This window comes from Zootoca vivipara, chromosome 4, assembly GCF_963506605.1.
Source record: "Zootoca vivipara chromosome 4, rZooViv1.1, whole genome shotgun sequence".
Taxonomy (NCBI): domain Eukaryota; kingdom Metazoa; phylum Chordata; class Lepidosauria; order Squamata; family Lacertidae; genus Zootoca; species Zootoca vivipara.
Window position 1 is genome coordinate 92501652 of NC_083279.1, and position 20946 is coordinate 92522597.

Genomic DNA, 20946 nt, shown 5'->3' on the forward strand with positions numbered 1-20946 from the left:
TCCTTTCCTCCATTTAAAGAAATACTCTTCCTAGATTCCACCTAAGTCACCTTCTTTGATTTCTTCTTCTTGGGTTGATGAAATTATTATAATAAATATTCTCTGCAGCCTTTTCTGCTAGTAAAGGAATTTGGTGTTGTTACATTCATGGGTAAGAAGAAATACGCTCATTGCTTGGTTCTTCATACCTCAGGAAATCGTTGTAAGGAATGATTTAATGATTATACAGCAGGAGCAAATCTTTAATTTTAGCAGCAGCTAAAATTAACAGCTGAAAGAGACCTGCTAGGAGGATTCACATGATCAGAAGCCTCTAAGTGACTGCAGCAGCTAGATCCATTTGTAGAGAGCTCTTTTCTAATATTTTCTCTGTGATGCTGCCTGCTGGAAGCACTCGGCAATCACAGTGGAATTTCTTTCTTGTAGTTTGAATCCATTGCTCCATGTCCGCTTCTCTGGAGCAGCAGAAAACAACCTTTCTCCCTCCTCTATAGGACATCCTTTTATATATTTGAACATGGCTATTATATCACCCCTTAACCTTCTCTTCTCCAGGCTAAACATACCCAGCTCCCTAAGCCATTCCTCGTAAGGCATCGTTTCCAGGCCTTTGACCATTTTGGTTGCCCTCTTCTAGACATGTTCCAGCTTGTCAGTATCCTTCTTGAACTGTGGTGCCCAGAACTGGCCACAGTACTCCAGGTGAGGTCTGACCAGAGCAGAATACAGTGGTACTATTTCTTCCCTTGATCTAGATGCTATACTCCTATTGATGCAGCCCAGAATTGCATTGGCTTTTTTATCATCGTTCCTCCTTATCTTGAATAGATCTTTATTTCAGAGTAGACCTCCAGTTCTGATATCTCCTTGCAGCTAGATGGTCACTTATCTGCCTGTTCTATTTCGTACGGCAGATGCACATTCTCATTAGGACCTGGGGGTTGAAGGGGGGGGGAGAGTCTAGATCAGGCATCCCCAAACTTCAGCCCTCCAGATGTTTTGGACTACAATTCCCATCTTCCCCGACCACTGGTCCTGTTAGCTAGGGATCATGGGAGTTGTAGGTCAAAACATCTGGAGGGCCGCAGTTTGGGGATGCCTGGTCTAGATCCATGGTGTGAGCTAGGGGCTCATTTAGGGCTCCAGGTGAGAAGTCTGAGAGACCAGGTGAGTCGGACTTCTGCAGGGTCCCAAGGCTTTTGTTCCAATGAGGTTTCCCCAGGGTCCAGATCAAAATGACTTCTGACATCATCAGTGGCCAATGGGAGAAAATAAACGTGAAAGTTAGCAAGGTGACAGAAAGTAGCAATAAATGCAAAACTTTAATTGCATGTGACGTAGCCAGCCAGGCAAACTATGAGTGACTAGGAAGAACCTTTGAAGGGCACAGTTGAAAAATCAGCAAAAGACTAAATTGCCATCTCTGAGGGCATTAAGCATTTTTTTCCATATAGGCAAACAGTAACATTCCCAACTGCTCATGATACTTTTTTTTTAATCTGGAGGAAAAGCAAAATGTTAAAAGGCATGCCTATTGCACCAGAGTTGCTAATGTGGCAATTAGAGCTATTTGAAATTGACGAAGCATCAGCTCTCCAATGAATTCCATCTCATAATTCTGAGGGAAATTTTGATAGGAAAAAGCCTTTGGCAAAGATTTTTTTTTATGATACTCCGAGGAAGTGGAGGAAGGAAGCCCGTAAGGGAGCATTAAATATGGTGGCAGCCATCCACAGAGCAGGTTGTAGACCTCAAGATGACTTCATTGCTAATGCTTCTTCCAGCGCATTCTGGGAATGGTAGTTCTGAGCAGCTAGAATAAGAGAGGGTTCTCATATTAGTGGTAGTGTGGTTCCATAGGATGGATTGAGATGATGGCACCTGCCCCACTTTCAACCTGTTGTCAGCATCCGGGGGTTGAAAGGCCAGCTGGCTAGGCCCCACCTGGATCGTCTCCCTCTCAGCCTTCATGCTGCGGAGATTCATCAACCTCTGGCTCCGATGTGAATCAGCAGCTCAAGCTTGTTGCCTTGAGCACACTATACGTAGCAGAGTAAACTGCACAACAGAAGAGGCTGAGGCTGTGGATACATACTAAAACTACGGATTTATTTTACATAAATCAGAACAAAGAAGCAAGTCGTGTCTCCTTGTCGTATTCTCGGAGAGAGACTCAAAACAAAAGCAATACACAGAGCGGACGATCTGCTCACGGGACCAAGCAGTCTGTGCTGCAATGTAAACAGACATGTGACATGCAACAATCCCATGTCTGCAACAAAAGGTGGAATGGAATCTCCAACACCTGTTAGGGTGATACAGTGGGATGATCCTATGTGTGCCACCTAAACCCCCTTTGGAGAATGCTGGGATAGTGTTAGGAATTTAGGATGCTACATAATTCTGAATCAGACCCTTGGGCCCATTGAGCTCAGTACTGCCTACACAGGCTGGCAGTGGCTCTCCAGGATTTCAGGCAGAGGTAAATTCCAGGCCCACCTGGAGATGCTGGAGATTGAAATTGGGGCCTTCTAATGGCTTCAGGGCTGGATCTCCGGCAGAATGCTGACTCCCAAGGTGGCACAGGGTGAATTCGGCTGATTTCAGGCATGGGGCAAATGCGGGGGTCACCCCTACTATAGTTCATAGACTCAAATGTCATTACCTACTACAAAATCCATTTAAAGTAAGAATCAAATAACCATAGGGCTGTAAAGATAATATGATCCACTTGGTGTTAGCAGGCCTTGAAGCTTGGGTGAATTAGATTGAAGTAATCACTTAAAGCTTCTGGAGTTCAAAGACTTTATTCATGCAGGAACTTTTTACAGGAAGAGTGAAGCTAAGAGGAGAAAATAGCAAAATACCTTGTCTCAACAATTTGGGAGAGTACAACAAAGAAAAATGGCTCAACTTTTAGGGGTGGAGTTAACTTAGATAAAGAGGCAAGCAGGTATTGGCTAGATTGCTATACAAAGATTTGCCCAACCATATTGTGTTTAGAACAATGCCCATGCATATAGCAAAGCTCCACAAGCAGAACAGTTTTCATGTGAAATTTGCTTACTAAATTGGAGTAGAAAATAACTTTGTTTAGTTATTTGTTTAGCAAAGTGTCCCAATTCACACTTCTAAGTCTAGTGTCTCTGTCCCTCAGATTTTGCCGTTTTCCATATTTTACAGTGCAGTTCTTAATGTTGTTGTTGTTTAGTCGTTTAGTCGTGTCTGACTCTTCGTTACCCCATGGACCAGAGCACGCCAGGAAACTCCATTTAGAAGTGCATTCATTGATTATAAAATATGTACTTAAGTCTATATTTAAATATGAATTTTCTTAAGTGCTTTAACTACAGTCATACCTTGGTTTAAGTACATTTCGGTTTGAGTACTTTCAGTTTAAGTACTCCGCGGACCCGTCTGGAATGGATTATTCCACTTTCCATTACTTTCAATGGGAAAGTTCGCTTCAGGTTAGGTACGCTTCAGTTTAAGTACAGACTTCCAGAACCAACTGTGTACTTAAACCGAGGTACCACTGTATATAAAAAATAAGAGCTTAATGCAGAATCTTAAGTCTGAACAGGTGGGACCCAGGTGGCGCTGTGGGTTAAACCACTGAGCCTAGGGCTTGCCGATCAGAAGGTTGGCGGTTCGAATCCCCGCGACGGGGTGAGCTCCCGTTGCTCGGTTCCAGCTCCTGCCAACCTAGCAGTTTGAAAGCACGTGAAATGCAAGTAGATAAATAGGAACCGCTACAGCGGGAAGGTAAACGGCGTTTCCGTGCTGCTCTGGTTTGCCAGAAGCGGCTTTGTCATGCTGGCCACATGACCTGGAAGCTATACGCCGGCTCCCTCGGCCAATAATGCGAGATGAGCGCACAACTCCAGAGTCGGTCACGACTGGACCTAATGGTCAGGGGTCCCTTTACCTTTACCTTTAAGTCTGAACAAACAACGAAAATGAAACCGGAATAGACTGATCCGTCCTCCCCTACTATTGAATTCATTTTCTTGGATCACAATTTCCCAAACCTAGATCAACAGAGATGAGTGGACCATAGCTCAGTGGCTGAGCCTCAGCTTTGCATGCAAAAGATCCCAGTTTCATTCCCTGGTATCTCTTGGTAGGACTGGGTAAACTCCCAGCCTGAAACCCCAGAAAGTCACTGCCACTCACTGTAGAGTATACCCATCAAGATGGACCAGTGGTCTAACTCAGTACAAGGCAGATTTCTATGTTCCTAACATCTGCTTCAGATTTTAACTCATGGCTTGCACCTCCTTCGCAGACATGAGATATGGGCTAGGAACTAGCGGCGAGCTAAAATCTGAATCAGCAGCTGATGGATGCAAAAGGGGCTGGGTACAGTTTTATTGCTACCTTCCCAAGAAGGTGCTTGGAATTAGAGGAACGGCAAAAATGTCATGAAGGAAAGATTGACTACTAGGAATTTGCAATGCAACGATCCTGTCCTTATCTCCTGTGCTGGGAAAAGATAAGTGGCATTTTAGAAAAATGGCATAAAAGTTCTCTCCCTAATGGCACACATTATTTATTACTAATATTTATTTCTAGTTTAAATGTCTGCATGATTTGCAATCTGATGGCTGCGCCTGTAGTTAAACCTTTTGAGATGCAATGCATTATGGCTCTGCTGATGGTGATCTGTGCATTATGCGTGGATATTGAAAACTCCCCCAACGCTTTCTAATGTATAAACCAGTTCTCCCGGGGAAGGCAGTTGTCAGGGGAAGGGTGTGCTGACCCTTCTGTCTTCTAAGTTGTGTTGTGTGATTTTGATTTGAGAGCATCGTCCTCCCCACACTTCTGCTTTCCCCCCAGTTTTTTCCCCTTTTTTTCTTGTTACAAAATTGTACACACATAAATCATAAAACATGACATGACTAACAAAAAAATGGGTCACTGGGGGCAGGGGGGGGTAAAATACAAAAAGTATTATTTTACAGTCCATAATGATGAGATAATTACAGAAAAGCAGTTCTTCAGTGAGGCAACTTGGAAAACACAGAGTAATAGGAGTGGGCTAATGGCCAGTGCCTGCTTATCTATGCCCTATTGCAATGTTGGTTGTTAGTATTTCTCGTCCATGTGTTGTTTCATTTGTATATTTAATAAAATCACACCATAAAGTGTACAAATTATCTTGTGGTCCCCCCCCCCTTGCCACCTTCAATTTTTGTGATGGCTTTTCTCTTATTGGAGGTGGGGTGGTAGAATCACACACAGACTCATAGGCCCTCCAGGTTTCAAACCCCATCAGCATCTGAGTCTTGTGGGCTTTGGGGGGAAATCAGGGGGTTCCACTTTTGCAGAAAAATTAAACCAAGTCCCTATGCAGGCTGCATAAGGAATACATTGGGGGCCAGCAGCTGGAGATTCTGGAGCTAAATCTAGCCCTACAAGTGTGTGCTGGATGCACTGCTTGAGAGGAAGCCTACAGGCAGTCAGCACATACCCTCCAATATTTCTCTAATGAAAATAGAGACATCCCCTCCAACATTTCTCTGGTGAAAATAGGAACATCCTATTCCATACCCTCCAACATTTCTCCAATGAAAATAGAGACCTCCCTTCCAACATTTCTCTGGTGAAAATAGGAACATCCTATTCCATACCCTCCAACATTTCTCCAATGAAAATAGAGATTCTCCCTTCCAACACATCCTATTCCATACCCTCCAACATTTCTCCAATGAAAATAGAGACATCCCTTCCAACATTTCTCTGGTGAAAATAGGGACACCCTATTCAATACCCTCCAACATTTCTTTGAATAAAAGAGGAACATCCTATTCTATACCCTCCAACATTTCTCCAATGAAAATAGAGACCTCCCTTCCAACATTTCTCTGGTGAAAATAGGGATACCCTATTCAATACCCTCCAACATTTCTCCAATGAAAATAGAGACCTCCCTTCCAACATTTCTCCAATGAAAATAGGGACATTCTATTCCATACCCTCCAACATTTCTCCAATGAAAATAGGGACATGTGGAGGTAGAGGAACAAGAAAAGGAACAGAGTCTGAGATGTAGCGAATCAGAGGGTTGGTGCTGGTGGACCAAGGGGTGGGATGCATAAGGAAAAATAGTCATGACAATAATTTAAAACCCCTGGCTCAAAATCGAGCAAAACGCTGAACCTGAGATTAAAATACTGGTCAGGCCAAGCTAGCTGGGCCCTGCAGGTGTCAACAATGTTTGTGGACAAGCCTGATGAGAACTCTGGTGGACTCCTCAAGAGGGTAACAGGCACCGCATTCACTGTCATCTTACTCTGGTTTCGAGATTAAAGTTATAGGAGGCACAGTCACGGCTAGGAATACCAGGGGAACATCACAGAAAACAGTGAAGAGATGGGATTCTGGGAAGGGAGGGGACAGTTGAGGAGCAGAATAGTATGGGGAAAGGTGTCAGGCTGTCATGTTTGCCTCACCAGAGCCTCGGAGTATTAACGGTTGTCACGGTAACAGTTGCGACAGGCCCAGGCACTTAACTTTTCCCCCTTCTCCCCATTGATAATTACAAACGCGAACAAGCGCTGCCTTGCACTTTACACACCTGCCTGGCTTGTGAGTCTACCTTAATTGGATGTGCCAAGTTTGAGGGGGGGAAAAGTAATCTGCCCTTTCAAGGCGTGTGACAGGTAGATAAAGCGGTGTTTAGGCCATTTCCCTGACAGAATTGCCAAGGAAATATCTTCCCCTCGCATTCGATAGCGGAACCCGGGGTTTAACCAAACTTTTAACGTAGCTAATTTTGCAAAGGTTTCACAGGGTGTGGAAGCCAGACCTGTAGCAAGAATGATATCTTGCCGTCCCTGACCCAGAATGTGGGATCTCCCTGGGGAGTCCAACCATCAATTTGAAATTTTGATTGGCTGGCAAAAATTAAAAGCTGTGCGATCCTAGGTCAATCCATTGGTCCTTCCAGACAAGCATTGTCTACTGCAGATATAAGAAATTGTTCACTGGCAAGGTGAACAATAACTGCTTTTCTTTTTTTTTTTCTGTTCCACAACATTTAGTCCGGCGTCCATCTTGGAAACCACTCCCTAGGGAAGTAATAGTACCTCTCTATGCTGCCTTGGTCAGACTATACCAGGAATACTGTGTCCAAATCTGGGCACCACAATTTAAGAAGGATGTTGACTAGCTGGAACGTGAGCAAAGGAAGGCAACCGAGACGATCAAAGGTCTGGAAACCAAGCCTTATGAGGAATGGTTGAAGGAGCTGGGGATGTTTAGCCTGGAAAAGAGGAGACTGAGAGGAGATATGATAGACATCTTCAAATATCCAATGGGCTGTCATATAGAAGGGGGGAGGAGCTTGTTTTCCCCTGATCTGGAGGGCAGGACTCGAACCAATCGATTCAAGCTACAAGAAAGGAGATTCCAGCTAATCACCAGGAAGAACTTTCTGACAGCAAATGCTGCTTGACAGTGTAACAGTCTCCCTTGGGAGGTAGTGGACTTTCCTACCTTGGAGGCAGAGATTGGAAGGTCATCTGCCATGGATGCTTTAGCTGAGATTCCTGCATTGCAGGGGGTCATACCTGCCAAGTTGCTGTCGGAGAAATAAGGGACCGGGGCTGGAAGTAGCAGACCGGAAGTAGCGCTGCCGCCATTTTGGAACTGGGCGGAGCATGCTCAGAATTGATTTTTGATGCTGCTTTGCCCAGTTCCAAAATGGCCGCCGTGCCAGAAGTCGCACTGCAGCCATTTTGGAACTGGGCAGAGCAGCATCAAAAGTCGCTTCTGAGCATGCTCTGCCCAGTTCCAAAATGGCCGCCGCACCAGAATAAACCGGGGAAAAACAAAAAAAAATCGTTTTTTCAGGTAGGAACAGCTGGGAAAACGGGGATTTCCCGGGGAATACGGGAGACTTGGCAGCTATGCAAGGGGTTAGTTGACCCCCGGGGTCCCTTCCAATTCTACAGTTCTATGATTCTAACACGGGCCTAACTCCGTTCCAACTGTCTTTTCAAGAAAATGCTGTAGCCATTTGGCCACTAGGTGGCAACAACATACACATATATTTCAGCAGGGGCAGCCGATGTGATGTCCTCCAGATGTTTTCAGCCACACCTCCCTTCATCCCTGACCATCCTAGTCCTTGTGCAGGGCTCAGGCTGAATGCTAATACAATCTTTCTTGTCCTGGTAGGCCAGATCCTTATCTCCCTACTCCCGCCCCACACATGGGCCAACTTTGACAGGTGGGTGTGGCAACCTGCTTGTCAACCATTTGGCACAATAAGGATACTGGGTGGTTGGCAATGGTCAAAGTCCCTTGCGCAGTCCTTCCCAAATCCCCAACATCCAGCTGGCTTGCCAGTCCCTGGGGCACGTGTGGGTGATGGGTGGGGGAGGGGAGCAGCGGGGGAAGGGTGAACAGAGTCCAGCACAGCACAGACAGCACAGCACAGCCCTCACCACTTACATCTCTGGAGTGACCCCCCCCATCTCGCTAGAGCCAAGCGGAGCCACATTGCGCTGCCTGACTGCCCTCCTATGCCAGGGGGAGCCTGACCGGATGACCAACAGGGCAAGGGAGACTCTATTCCTCTTAAGTGGAATCCTCTGAGCCGGAGGATGGCAATGAGGTACCCTCAGTCCAGAGGACACTATTATTATTATTATTATTATTATTATTATTATTATTATTTACTAGTCTCATTCAGCCCGTTAAGAAAACGGGCGCTAGAGGTGCGGCGGGGCCGTGGCCTTCCCTCCCTTTCTGCGCTCGGCCGTGGGGCGCGCCAGGAACGCAATTAAACAAAGCGCTCTCCCGTCGTGTCCCGCGGCCCCGGAGCCCGATGCCGCCATCTTGGTCCGCCGCCGCAGGGGAACGGGAGGCAGAGGGTTGAGGAGGGCAGAGAGCGTGCGCGCGTGTACATCCCGCCTCTTCGCCCAGTCCCTGTGTCCGTGGGGCACATGCGCATTAGCGCGGACACAGGGACTGGACACAGAGACACAGGGACTTTATTATACAGGATACCAGGCGGTCTCATTAAATTCTACTCAATATTGATCCAGAGCAGAACTCCAACGTATAGTTAGCAGAGGAGAAACTTAAACATGTTGCAGGATTCCCCAAAAATAGACCAGAGGCAATTGATATTTCATCCAGCAGAGCTTTGCTGCTACTGAAGGCAAATGAGCATAATGGTCACAAATCCAATACATTCAGGACTGGCCCTGTCCATAAGAAATCCAGTTGCAGCAGACTTAACTTGAACTTACAATAACCTTTAGTAAGTCTAAACATTAACACTACTGTATATACAGAACACCACACCAGAAGGAGAAGAGAGATGGAAAGAGGAAGTGAAACCCAGGCTCCTTCTGGCCTGACTACAGTGATACCTCTACTTATGGACACGATCCGTTCCGGGGTGCCGTTCACACTCCGAAAAATCTGTAAGTAGAGCGCCGCTTCTGCATGAGCTCGTGATGCGATAGAAGGCTCCTGCGCATGCGTGAAGTGTGCAAATCGCTCCTGTGCATGTGCAAAGTGGCGAACACTTCCGGATTTGCCGCGTTCATAACCTGGAAAAACGCAACATGAAGCAAATGCAACTCGAGATATGACTGTATTATAATCAGCATGACTTGGATAGAAAGAGATAAGAGAACCAGTTTAAGCCAGCTGAACTCAGCTTCTCTGAAGGTATAACCCAAACACCATGAACCTTCTGCTTGTTTCTTTCACACAGAGAAGCTTCCAGAAGCTTCCAGAACCCTCTTGAATTAAGCAGAACAGGAAAGATCTCAACACATCAGATCAATACTTTCTGTACCAAGAAATGCAATCTGACAACTGGTTCACCTAGTGGACATGCTTTTGGGTGTGGGAACATATACAAGGACCACACAGGCACCATCATGGATCTCCTGAGATCTCATGTAGGTTGATCATCACAAAAGAGCCAATGAAACTTGGATGTTTGGATTTAGGAGGACTCAGCAAGGCTAGTCACCCAGCAAACATGTGAATCATAGAATCATAGAGTTGGAAGAGACCACAAGGGCCATCCAGTCCAACCCCCTGCCAAGCAGGAAATACCATCAAAGCATTCCTGACATATGGCTGTCAAGCCTCCGCTTAAAGACCTCCAAAGAAGGAGACTCCACCACACTCCTTGGCAGCAAATTCCACTGCCAAACAGCTCTTACTGTCAGGAAGTTCTTCCTAATGTTTAGGTGGAATCTTCTTTCTTGTACAGTAGTTTGAATCCATTGCTCCGTGTCCGCTTCTCTGGAGCAGCAGAAAACAACCTTTCTCCCTCCTGTATATGACATCCTTTAATATATTTGAACATGGCTATCATATCACCCCTTAACCTTCTCTTCTCCAGGCTAAACATGCCCAGCTCCCTAAGCCGTTCCTCATAAGGCATCGTTTCCAGGCCTTTGACCATTTTGGTTGCCCTCTTCTGGACACGTTCCAGCTTGTCAGTATCCTTCTTGAACTGTGGTGCCCAGAACTGGACACAGTACTCCAGGTGAGGTCTGACCAGAGCAGAATACAGTGGTACTATTACTTCCCTTGATCTAGATGCTATACTCCTATTGATGTGAAGGACTGGGCTGCAATGTCATCTTCAAATACAGTTAAGATTCCCTACCCCCCCCCCCCCAAAGGAAAGATACGTTGCAACCTATAAAGAATTTTAAAAGCCTAGCAGAAAAAACTGAACTACATCTGTTATTCGGCAATTTTTAAAATATGATAGCAACATAACATGGATTTTTTCTCTTAAGATGACTATATCTAGCGGGGATTTTCCTTGATACTTTCAATATTTATTGTATGGTTTTTAGTTGATTGATCAATCCAATAAAATTAGCATATAAAATAGCATGTAGTTAAAAACAATTGTTCAGCAGCAGCAAAAAAAATGAAATTGAAATAAATTAAAATCTCCCAAGTTCCTTTGTTTGTAAATGATTACTGCATATGCATAAAACAATCATGGAAAAGAAAGGAAAAACAACAACTTCCTTTGTTTTTAGATGATGTGCACATCTGTTCTTACTTGTAGCAATTGTCTTCTTAGAAGATTCCCTCCCATGTAACAGAAAAGAGCTGCATTTTCTTAGATTGTGCTTCAGATATGCATTGTTTATAAGTACTACTTATACCAAATTAACCTTTAAATCTGCTGCCTAATCAATGCATGGGCACCTTTTTACTTTATTAAAAAGTTAATCAATTACATATTGCAACCCTTTAAAATATAAACCACCTCCCAAGAGTTCAAAGTGGTATATTGCTCTTCCCTTCTCCATGTTATTCTCACAACAATCCACGTAAGTTAGGCTAGATCACCCGATGAACTTCATGGCTGAGCAGCAATTTGAACCCTGGTCTCCTAATCCAACTCTCTAACCACTAACCCACACTGGTCTTGTAGCCTTATTAGCTTCCAAGGGTCCTTTAGTTGCGCCCAGGCAGGACAGAGACAGTCAATAATGACACCGGGGGTTGAATTCAGAGAAAGAATTTAATCCTTAAATTTAAGGGACTCTCGGTGATCCATGTTTCACGACAAGAGTAAAGAAACACAAATTTGCAAAGATTTTTATACACTTCTTTGGGCTCCTTCCCCCTCCTCTGTAAGAGTGCACACACACTCTGTCCGGTCCTTCTCATAAACACAAAGGAGGTCACAAGTACATATAAGGAAGATCCGTGTCCGGTCCTGTGCATAAACACATGCTGACTCAACAAAGCCTTCAGCCTTCAGTAAGCCTTCAGTAAGGTTAGTTTACGCATCAAGCTAGCAACTTCCAGCGTCAGGCTGGAAGTGCATCATCGCTGATAATAAGCCCCTCTCTGCCTCTCGTTCTGTCCTCCAGACAAGGCCAGCTCTTAGCCTTGATAGCAAGTCTCACTGTTACATTGCACTTTGACACACAGAGGCATAGAGGCAAAGAGGAAAGCATTTTAAAAAGCATTTTAGGAGGAATATGGGGGGGCAATGCAAACTATAGGATAACTATAGGATATTGGCAATGCAAACCATAGGATCAGAATTAACTCAATAATACAATTGACAATTCTCTCCCTACATTCTTAGTGGGTATGCAATCCTCTGGGCTAGCATGAAGCAGTTTAACTGAGCTGAAGTAACCTTGAAATCCATAGACGAAATAGTCTTAAATTAGCTGAACTTCATTCCCACTGAAATGAGTGGGTATGGCTAACTTGTCCTGCTGTTTTCAATAGGGATGAAGTTCAGTAAATTGAATTGGAACCCAATCCAGTGCATTTAAAGTCCTGTTTAAATTAATGAGCCAGCTCTTCCTTCCTGCCACCACTGGTGGAATGCATGCCTAGCGCTGCCATACATCCAGATTTTCCCAGACCGTCAAAATGGCGTCTGGACGGATTTTCCTCGAAATGGCAAAATCTCCAGGAAAACTAGAGCGATTTTAAAAGAAAAAGCTCAACAACTTTGTCTGGATTTTCACTTTTGGGGACCCTATGTGTGGTAGAAATCTGTCATTTTGAACAGTTTAAATAGTTGCTTTAGTTGGAAGGCAAATGTGACCCTTACACCCAGCTTGTGAACTCTCCAGAGACAGGTGGGTCCTGGAAAAATGTTGCTGAACACCTTAATGTTGCTGGTCTCAAAAGTGCTGTGATTCTGAATAGTTTGGTTGGAAGGCAAGTCCCAGTCCTTTGGTTGACAACCACAAGTCCTCTTCGCTGCCATCGCTCCGCAAGCTCCCCTTTAGCTCCTCACACAAGGCAGAGGAGGCACATAGCCCCGTGTCCTAAAGTGTGAAGGACAAACTGCAAAGCTACAGTGACAAACGTCGCCATTGCAAATTGCAGCCGGTGATTCTTTCAGACAGTTTGTCATTCCTTTGCCATTGTCAGTGCTGGTGTGCCGTTTGCCTGCTGTGTATAATGTACAAGAAAACAAGATGGGACTCACGATAAGCTCATAAGTTGCACTCACAGTCTTTGCTATGTTCTTTGGGATTTTGCCCAGTATGGATGGGAGTGGGGGCCAAGTAACAGGGGTGGCCTTCCAACCTGCCATTGGCAGAGGGGATGGGAGTTGTCTTTTGCAGCCGCTATCTTTCTTTGGCCTTACTGGGTAGAGTTGCCACCACACACAATGAGCTGGCTTTACGACACTTTCCACTCTTGTTCTGGCATCTGCAGGGAAGCGTCATAAACTCAGTGGCAGAGCTTGTGCTTGGCATGCGGAAGGTCCATTGGATAATCTTGCTGTGTCGGTCTTCAGAGAATCGGCTTCCTCCCCTCCCCTCCTGTGGCAGTAGATAAGCAGAACAAAGGAAAAGGAGTCTTCTTACCAGTTAGAAACTTTAGTGATCACAGTGAGAGAACAAAGAATCCTTATCATATGTGGTGGAAATGCGAAAAAGTTAAAAGATTTTGAGAAATGATATATAATGAACTGAAAAAGATTTTAAAGTATACTTTCCCCAAAAAAACCAGAGGCATTCTTATTAGGACTTATCGGACAAGAGATTGCAAAGGAGGACTATACAATATTTTTGTATGCGACAACCGTGGCTATGACTTTGTTAGCCCAAAAATGGAAAACTCAGGATTTACTGACGATCGAAGAGTGGCAGACAAAAATGATAGACTATGCGGAACTAGCGAGACTGACTAGCAGGATCCGGAACCAGGGGGAAACAAGGTTCCAAAAAGACTGGAGTAAATTTGTGGATTATATGGAAAAGAACTGTAGAAGTTTAAAGACACTTGCAGGACTGAAATAAATCCTACGAATTGACTTGAAATGGATGGAATTAAGGAACTGCGAGATAAGAGCTGAATAGGAAACCAAATGAGGGGAGGGAGGGAAGTCAAGCTCGGCAGAGCATTGGGAAGGAGAAATTTGGAAAGAATTGCTAAAAAGATAATTGTGTGTGCTGTATTTGTTTTGAATTTTTTTTTGTTCATTGTTTTTAATGTGTTTATTTGGAAAACTCAATAAAATGCCTTATAAAAAAAGAGAGAGAGCAAAGAATCCTTTTCCTAGGGATGGCAGTGCTCACAGCTAAAGGTTCCACCCACTTCCTCCCTAGTCACTACTGCATCTTGTAACATGAACTCGTAATCTCTGTGCTTTCTGTTCCACCACATCAGCTCCTCTTGTCCTTGGGCTGGGGGGGAGGAATGGTTGCCAGAGACAGTGAATCTGTTAACTCTCTATCTCCCAGTGCTTCTTCTTCTAGCTGTTCCCCATCCAGTATTTCCCAGCTTCTGCCTTCTGAACTATGTCCCTCTGCAAACCACTGCTCCAAATCTAGACTGTCTTCCTGCTCCTGGGAAGATTCGGGATCCTGATCAGGAGCAGGGGGTGGCTCCCACCATTCCTCCTCAGTGCACTCTTCCTCAGCGGTCCATGTCAGGGACTAGCTAGATGGCAAGGAGTGGTGGGAGGTACCCACCAGGGAACCCTCAAGGGAAGCCCCAGAGGAGGAAGGCTCAGAGCCCGGGGATTGGTGGTGGGACATTGAGGAGAGGTCAGAGGGAGAATGCAGGTTGGGTGCTGAAGAAGCAACAGGCTTTAGCGAGCAAGGAGAGCTTGTGACAGGGAGCAGCTCAGACTCAGAGGCTGAAGCAGAGGGGGCAGGAAGAAGCTGCAGGAGAATCCCAGGAGTCTGTCTCTCCTACTGCGACAAGCTCCCCTCACTGCTTGGCTCCAAGGACATGCAGGACGATGAGTAGGGCAGAACAGAGATTACAGGTGCTCCAACATAGTTTGAGGCTGCTTGAGAAACATCCAGCAGAGAAGGAGACCTAGAGGAAGTAGAGGGTGGAGACCATCGGGCCTGGCAACTGCTCGGTAGGGGCAAGTCCTGATGGGAAGCATTGCTGAGTTGTATGCCAGTTTCTTGAACAAAGAATTAACTACCCCCTCGAAATTCTGGATCTGCTGTGCTGACCTGCATCTGACCCAGCTCTGACACTTGCTTGGGCTGATGGGAGATGGAGCCCAATAACTTCTGGGGGAGGGGGCACAGCTTCCCCACTCTTGGTATAGACCAGAACAAGGGGACCAATTGTTTGTCTCAGCTCCTTATGTCCTTCTGTACATAGGAAAGGCCATAGCTCGGGAGCCAAGCATCTCCCATGCATGCAGAAGATTCCAATTCCGATCCACAGCATCTCCAAATATGTTGCTCTGCAGAAGGAGCTGCATTTGCTGGAAAGACTAGCACTGATCAAAGCATTTTTAAGAGCGACGGGGGCAGGCACTGAGTCCGAGGCTCTGGAAGGGCGAACGCTTAAGCCTATTACCACCTGATAGAATATCAGCTTTTTTTTTCAAGGCTTACTTGTTTCCCTGTGTCTCTGCAAAGTGACAGGAGAAGGTGATGCCTGCCATTAAAGGGAGACATTAGTTACGATGCTGGCCATAAATACAGCTCCTGCTGCAGCAAAAGGGCAGCTAGCAATGTTCCACTTAGCAGGGCATGGTGCTGCATAATCGAGGTGCAGCTCGCTCCTCTTTGTCCCACTAGCTATGCTTCCAGCCTAGATGAGGGACGCAGAGAAGGGCCTCTCCTTCTGATCTTAGCCATGGAATTTGCTTGCAGCAACCATCGTAGCAAAGGCATAGCTAAAAACCCTTTCTAGGAAACAAGTTCCATTGCGTTCTGTACTATTCTGTTACATGCAGCAAATTCAGTTATGTCCAACTTCCCTGTGCCCTAAGATCAGCAGATGTAGCCATCCTGGTGCTCCCTTCTCACTATGAGATACAGTGGTACCTTGGTAGTTGAACGCCTTAGCAGTCGAACAAATCGCCTACCGAACGTTGCAAACCTGGAAGTGACTGTTCCGGTTTGCAAACTTTTTTTTCTAAGCCGAACGTCCGACGTGGCTTCCAGTTGGCTTCAGGAAGCTCCTGCAGCCAAATGGAAGCCGTGCCTTGGTTGTCGAACCATTTCGGGAGTCGAACGGATTAAATTCGAGAACTAAGGTACGACTGTATGTGGTGTAGGGCCCCAGGAAAGGGCCTTTTCAGTGGTGGCCCCTTACATGTGGATCTCCCTCCCTACTGAGATGTGTCTGGCCCCATCTCTCTACAGTTTTAGGTGGTTAGTTAAGAAACTTGTTTTTCAGCAAGAGGAAACCTGATCACTTATGCAGCTGCTATTGGTTACCTTTATTTAGTGATACGTTATCTGCTTTTTTCAACAAGATTGTATTATTTCATGGCTTTCATAGATTTTAATCTGTCAGCTGCAAACATCCCCGTGGCTTGTGCAAAGGGTGGCGTACAAATAATCTAAATAAAACAAATTGCTTTAGATTGTATGTCTCTAAATAGTAGGGAGAAGGGTTGCTGGCTATACGGAAACAGAACAGCCTGCTCATATTTTTCACATGTGCCACATACAATTTTCTCCTCACAGGCTATTTTTCTACATGTGGAGAGTTTTTCCCTGGCAAGGGGAAGTCTTCCAATAATTTATCTCCTATCTGCAGCCTATGGTGGCAGAATCCATAGACAAACTTTAGCATTTGAATCTGCTGACCATGTAATCTGTTGGCTCCAAGATGCTTGGACCAGGGGAGAAAGAAAGCTATCAGTAATATATGGAAATGTGCAATTATGAAGACAATAAAATCTTAAAACTTTCCTACATTTTTTTTTTCCTCATGAGGAGGAATGAGTCATTTGTCTTGGCATTTTAACTTTAATATTGTGCAAAATGAACTGAATCCTTCGGAATTCTAATAACTGTTTTAATGCTGTTTCATTTTTAGGATGGATACCCTTTATTTCTTTGCAAAAACAGTTTCCTCACTTCTTCGTGGGTGTTGAAGGAAGGTGCTAATTAAGGTACTGGAATGATTAACTTGCTTTTCTGAAAATGCCACCGTCCCGTGACTTTGTGCTTTTTGAAAGTGTCTCTATGCTCGGCTTCTCGGAATCCAGGCGACTGCCTTGATGTCTTTGCTGAGTGTGTTGTCCGTGCTGAGTCTTGTGATGATTTCTTGCAAACATTGTGCAAGGTGCTTGCCCTCTATCATAAACCTCCTTTGCAATGATGCAGAGCGAATGGGAGCAGAGTGTGTGTGTGGGGGGGATATCTTCCCGGTGGCAATGGGGCAAGGTCAAGGATACTTCAGGTTGGTGCTAATATCGCTCCAGGTGACACCTGCAACAGGGTTGGACTTTGGTCTTTCAAATTTCAACGGCGCCCTATGAGAGCCCAAAAATCTGGCATCTCTCGCATGCGCTACATCAGGGGTAGGCAACCTAAGGCCCGGGGGGCGGATCCGGCCCAATCGCCTTCCAAATCCGGCCTGCGGACGGTCCAGGAATCAGCGTGTTTTTACATGAGTAGAATGTGCCCTTTTATTTAAAATGCATCTCTGGGTTATTTGTGGGGCCTGTCTGGTGTTTTTACATGCGTAGAATGTGTGCTTTTATTTAAAATGCACCTCTGGGTTATTTGTGGGGCATAGGAATTTGTTCATTTTTTTTTTTCAATATATAGTCCAGCCCCCCACAAGGTCTGCGGGACGGTGGACCGGCCCACGGCTGAAAATGGTTGCTGAACCATGCCCTTGTTGTGGTTGTTATTGTTGTGGTTGTTATTGTTGTGGTGCCCTGCTGCATGCTCCTTGGCTCAGCCCCAGTGTGAGGTAGCCAGTCATGCTGCCTTAAATTCTCCTCTGCATGCAGCCCCCCCGGGAAGGGTCACTTTGGGCTGAGAAATAGTCCCCTTCCTCTGACTTAGGGGGAAACGACTGGAGCTGACATTTCTTACCATTCCTGAACTTTGCAAAGAGATTCTCCGCTAATCTGTCCCATTCTCTTTAACTGCTTAGTTGATCAATGGCCTTTTTGTTCATTTGACAGCCTGTTTTACTAAGCGCGGTTGTTATTTCAAGGTGCGGTTGGCAGCGGTTTAGGTTGTGTTTTTTGGGCCCGTACCAAATAGGCGGGTAGTGCGTATTTTTTTAAAATGAAATAAATAAATAAATAAAGCATGCGGCGCCATCACTGGGTATGCACTAACAGTATGTGCCTGGAGAGAAACATCTGGAAAACAGGTGAGGTGTTTGTTTCTCTCCCATCCCCCAAGCATCTCACCGAGGGTACCTAGCTAATGTCTAGCTCCATCATTGCAAACTTTTAGGAGGAATTTGATAACTTTTCTGTTTGCTTAGGCACTTGGTGGCTGATGGACACTGTCCCTGAGATCATTGGATGGGGGAAATGTTTTTAACCATAACTGCTTTTGGATGCTTTTAACAGCAATTCCTTTCCGGCTAGTTTTGCTATTTTACTATATTTACTTGCATTGTTTCTGCTTTTAAACTGTGCATCTGTTTTGTCCCCCTTGGGCAGGATACAGATTCAACAAATAATAAAGAAAACACATGTCCAAATAGGTATTGAAATGAGATTGGTGCGTGCGTGTGTGTGTGTGTGTGTGTGTGTATAAAATATCCCATGCAATCACACGTTAGAAAAGGTTGTGAGATGTTCGGAATAAGGCATAGTAGATGGTGGGTGTTTATCCTTCCAATTTCCATCTCTTAGCTGAGAGGTGCCCCCCCCCATTTCTGGCTCAAAACATTGTTCCTTCTGCTCCACAGTGGAATGAAAGGGGGAGGGCTACTGATAAATTCTGATACAGACCCCTTTTCAGATCTACAGTCTCCAGGATTCTGTAGGCTTGGCTAATGCATTTCAAGCCTGTTTTAAGTCTCGGATACAGAAATGCCTGTTGTGTGACAGCAGTTGTGGCTTTTCTGGCTATGGGTTAGACATGGGGATTTCTAGGACTTGGGAGGGATTCAATTTACACCTTGACAGCAAGAGGTACTGTTGATTGTTGCTTTTCCTGCTGTTACTTGCTTGCAGGATTTTCTTTTCGTCTTCTCACCTCCCAGGCATCATTCAGAATCTCCTTGCATTATTTTTAACAGCCCGAGTATTTATTTATTTAGTCCCTGGTATTGAAAGCTACAAAGTACAACCCATTAAAGATTGCCTTTTCTCATTGGATGCCAGCCAACATTGGACTTTGTATTCATCTATCTATCTATCTATCTATCTATCTATCTATCTATCTATCTATCATCTATCTACAGTGGTACCTCGGTTTGTGACTGCAATCCGTTCCGCGGAGGCATTCACACGTGGAGGCGTTCGCATGCCGAAGGCACGCTTCTGCGTGTGCGTGTGCTGCGCAGATCGCTTCTGCGCATCCGACACTGCGGAACCCAAATGTAAACACTTCCGGGTCCGCGGCGTTCACTCACCGAAGCGTTCGTAAACGGAGGTAGTCGTAAACCGAGGTTCCACTCTATCTATCAATATCAATCATCTATCTATCTATCTATCTATCTATCTATCTATCTATCTATCTATCTATCTATCATCTATCTGGTTTTAAAGAATTATTTCAAGGCAGAAGAGAACTAGAACTTGGGTTGCATCCTGATGGTGTCTGTTAAATTAAATTCCCATTGGAATAAATGAGACTTAAGTCACGACTAACCTTCCCCATTGGTTTCAATGGGAACAAAGTTCAAGAAACATGCAGCCCAGTTCTGCACTCAGAAATATGTCATAATAGGATTGCAATATATTGGATTGCAGCCACTTAATTTATGAGTGGTTTTAGTTCATGCATGTGCAATATCTGAATGCAGGATTCTGTCCACAGATCCTTTGGGGGAAGAACTAAGGAAAATGAATGCTGGGGAAATGAAAAAAAACAGAGAGAAACTGAAATTGTTATATTCATCTATCCATAGCTAAATCAGCAGCAATCCCCCAGAAAGTGTCACTGGCAGCCAGTACAGCACAGCTCAAGATAATTTTCTGCTTTCTCACAGTTTGAAAAACAAGCAAGGTTTTTTAATGCTATTGTGACTACTTTATTTTATTGTTTATTTGTTTAAAGGAATTTATATACCACTTAATCATCAAAAACCTCTAAACATCAAAGTTGCCTATAAACCCAGCTATTAAAGGCAAGTTAAGTCTAATTTTCTCCCCAAAATAAAACCAACCACACACACACACACACACATTATAAAATAAAAATACATACTAAAATACCTGTCAGATATATCTGGGTGGGCTTCTTCAAACAAACAATTTTAGCAGGCACCAAAAACTGTACAGAACAGCGGGATTGCCTAGTATCAATGGGCAGGGAGTTCCAAAGTGCAGGTACCGTTTTACTTACTGTTTCCCGCGGTGACCTATGGTGAAGCAATTAAGTTTGAGTAACTGACTGTCTTTATGAGTGAGTGAGTGAGTGAGTGAGTGAGTGAATGAGTGAATATACATCTCGGCCTTCAGGGACCCGGCTTCCTCCCTCTCCCCTTTGGTAGTAGATAAGCAAAACAAAGCGAAAGGAGTCTCTTACCAGTTATAAATTTAACGATCATAGCAAGAGAACAAAGAATCCTTTTCTAGGAATGAAGGTGCTCCCAATTAAGGGTTCCACCCATTTCCCCCCAGTTAACCACATCACTTCCATCACTTCTGCGTCTTGGTCTCCAAGTCAGCGGCCATCGCAGCTTGCTATGTGTGAGTTTCATGGTTTGACTACGCACTGTGTGAAGAACTGCTTTCTTTTGTCTGTCCTGAATCTTCCAGCATAGCACATTCCTTTGTCTTTATGTCACAATTTCATCCAAATGTCTGAAGAGCACTGCTGGATCAAGCAAGCACCCCTGTTGCCCAGCATCCTGTCCTCACAGTGGCATAGCTGCCAAGTCTCCCGTTTTCCCCAGGAAACCCCCGTTTTTACTTACCTTTTCCTGGTGGTCCCCCGTATCACTTCATCTCCCGTTTTTCTCCGTTATTTTCTCCTGCCGGCAGCCATTTTTTTCTTTCTGATCTGCCCTTCTATGGGCACAAAAAATGGCCCCCGCTGGCTTTAA

General features: G+C 44.9%; 1 protein-coding gene across 1 annotated transcript in view; it reads left to right on the forward strand.

Moving 5' to 3' along the window:
• TENM4 (teneurin transmembrane protein 4) overlaps positions 1-20946 on the forward strand; it is a 1459233-nt gene that overhangs the window by 440366 nt on the left and 997921 nt on the right. The window contains exon 3 of the mRNA XM_060274010.1: positions 16795-16870. The gene's annotated coding sequence lies outside the window, so the exon portion shown is untranslated. The remainder of the gene's footprint in view (positions 1-16794; positions 16871-20946) is intronic.